This window comes from Pleurodeles waltl, chromosome 5, assembly GCF_031143425.1.
Source record: "Pleurodeles waltl isolate 20211129_DDA chromosome 5, aPleWal1.hap1.20221129, whole genome shotgun sequence".
NCBI lineage: Eukaryota > Metazoa > Chordata > Amphibia > Caudata > Salamandridae > Pleurodeles > Pleurodeles waltl.
Genome location: NC_090444.1, coordinates 862,988,496 through 862,990,995, shown reverse-complemented (window position 1 = coordinate 862,990,995; position 2,500 = coordinate 862,988,496). Strand labels below are relative to the sequence as shown.

Below are 2,500 nucleotides of genomic sequence, written 5' to 3'. Positions count from 1 at the left end.
TGGAGCCTGCTGCTCTCAAACACACCGTCACTCTTCTGTTCAAAAACTGCCCTCCTTCACAAACTTATTACAGAGGTCCAAGCACACACCCTGTTTTGCACCAGCCTCGCAATCGCTTCACCTGCACTTACACACAGTCTCAGACTTCCCTTTCTTTAGTGCCCAGCACAAGCAGCAGACCAGCTCACCACCAGCAGCTTGGGGTGAGTGTGAAGTGCAGAAAGATTCTCAATTTTCCTTCAGAAAGAGTGTATTTTAGTGTTATTGCTGTTTTTTTTATTTATTTTAAGAAAGGAAAAAAGAGTAGAAGAAATAATAAATGAAAAGTAACATTAGAGAGGAATATGTGCAATTGTTCTAAGACGTGCACCACCTACTGTCTGCAAGAGGCAAAATGCCTACAGCACCTGGTATTCCCAGGTGGTCTCCCATCTAAGGACTAACCAGGCCCGACGCTGCTTAGCTTCTGAGATCAGACAAGATCAGGTGCATTCAGGGTGGTATGGCCGTAGGCAGAATGCACTCCTGTTTCAGGCCTCTTGTGTTGAGACTGCCCGCCGGTCTGGAGCCTGCTGCTCTCAAACACACCTGCACTCTTCTGTTCACAAACTGCCCTCCCTCACAAACTTCTTACAGAGGGCCAATCGCACACCCTGTTTTGCACCAGCCTCGCAATCGCTTCACCTGCACTTACACACAGTCTCAGACTTCCCTTTCTTTAGGGCCCAGCACAAGCAGCATACCAGCTCACCACCAGCAGCTTGGGGTGAGTGTGAAGTGTAGAAAGATTCTCAATTTTCCTTCAGAAAGAGTGTATTTTAGTGTCATTGCAGTTTATTAATTTATTTTAAGAAAGGAAAAAAGAGTAGAAGAAATAATAAATGAAAAGTAACATTAGAGAGGACTCAATGCATTTGTTCTAAGACGTGCACCACCTAATGTCTGCAAGAGGCAAAATGCCTACAGCACCTGGTATTCCCAGGTGGTCTCCCACCAAAGTACTAACCAGGACCGACGCTGCTTAGCTTCTGAGATCAGACGAGATCAGGCGCATTCAGGGTGGTATGGCCATATGCAGAACATACTCCTGTTTCAGGCCTCTTGTGTTGAGACTGCCCGCCGGTCTGGAGCCTGCTGCTCTCAAACACACCTGCACTCTTCTGTTCACAAACTGCCCTCCTTCACAAACTTCTTACAGAGGTCCAAACACACACCCTGTTTTGCACCAGCCTCGTAATCGCTTCACCTGCACTTACACACAGTCTCAGACTTCCCTTTCTTTAGGGCCCAGCACAAGCAGCAACAGACCAGCTCACCACCAGCAGCTTGGGGTGAGTGTGAAGTGCAGAAAATTATCAATTTTCCTTCAGAAAGAGTGTATATTAGTGTTATTGCTGTTTTTTTTTTATTTTAAGAATGGAAAAAAGAGTAGAAGAAAATAAATGAAAATTAACATTAGAGAGTACTCTATGCATTTGTTCTAACACGTGCACCACCTACTGTCTGCAAGAGGCAAAATGCCTACAGCACCTGGTATTCCCAGGCAGTCTCCCATCCAAGTACTAACCAGGCCCGACACTGCTTAGCTGCTGAGATCAGGCGCATTCAGGGTGGTATGGCCGTAGGTAGAACACACTCCTGTTTCAGATCTCTTGTGTTGAGACAGCCCGCGGGTCTGGAGCCTGCTGCTCTCAAACACACCTGCACTCTTCTGTTCACAAACTGCCCTCCTTCACAAACTTCTTACAGAGGTCCAAGCACACACCCTGTTTTGCACCAGCCTCGTAATCGCTTCACCTGCACTTACACACAGTCTCAGACTTCCCTTTCTTTAGGGCCCAGAACAAGCAGCAACAGACCAGCTCATCACCAGCAGCTTGGGGTGAGTGTGAAGTGCAGAAAGATTCTCAATTTTCCTTCAGAAAGAGTGTATTTTAGTGTTATTGCTGTTTTTTTATTTATTTTAAGAAAGGAAAAAAGAGTAGAAGAAATAATAAATGAAAAGTAACATTAGAGAGGACTCAATGCATTTGTTCTAAGACGTGCACCACCTAATGTCTGCAAGAGGCAAAATGCCTACAGCACCTGGTATTCCCAGGTGGTCTCCCACCAAAGTACTAACCAGGACCGACGCTGCTTAGCTTCTGAGATCAGACGAGATCAGGCGCATTCAGGGTGGTATGGCCATATGCAGAACATACTCCTGTTTCAGGCCTCTTGTGTTGAGACTGCCCGCCGGTCTGGAGCCTGCTGCTCTCAAACACACCTGCACTCTTCTGTTCACAAACTGCCCTCCTTCACAAACTTCTTACAGAGGTCCAAACACACACCCTGTTTTGCACCAGCCTCGTAATCGCTTCACCTGCACTTACACACAGTCTCAGACTGCCCTTTCTTTAGGGCCCAGAACAAGCAGCAACAGACCAGCTCACCACCAGCAGCTTGGGGTGAGTGTGAAGTGCAGAAAAATTATCAATTTTCCTTCAGAAAGAGTGTATTT

General features: G+C 46.5%; 3 non-coding genes and 1 pseudogene across 3 annotated transcripts; all 4 read right to left on the bottom strand.

Annotated features, from left to right (window-relative positions):
- Positions 1 to 395: 395 nt before the first annotated feature.
- Positions 396 to 514, bottom strand: LOC138297734 (5S ribosomal RNA). Its single transcript, XR_011204276.1, has one exon. It is a non-coding gene; the product is annotated as a 5S ribosomal RNA (ribosomal RNA).
- A 443-nt stretch (positions 515 to 957) lies between these two features.
- On the bottom strand, positions 958 to 1,076 carry LOC138298030 (5S ribosomal RNA). Its single transcript, XR_011204557.1, has one exon. It is a non-coding gene; the product is annotated as a 5S ribosomal RNA (ribosomal RNA).
- Positions 1,077 to 1,518: 442 nt separating this feature from the next.
- On the bottom strand, positions 1,519 to 1,627 carry LOC138298345 (5S ribosomal RNA; annotated as a pseudogene).
- A 446-nt stretch (positions 1,628 to 2,073) lies between these two features.
- Positions 2,074 to 2,192, bottom strand: LOC138298029 (5S ribosomal RNA). The gene has a single exon (XR_011204556.1). It is a non-coding gene; the product is annotated as a 5S ribosomal RNA (ribosomal RNA).
- Positions 2,193 to 2,500: the final 308 nt, after the last annotated feature.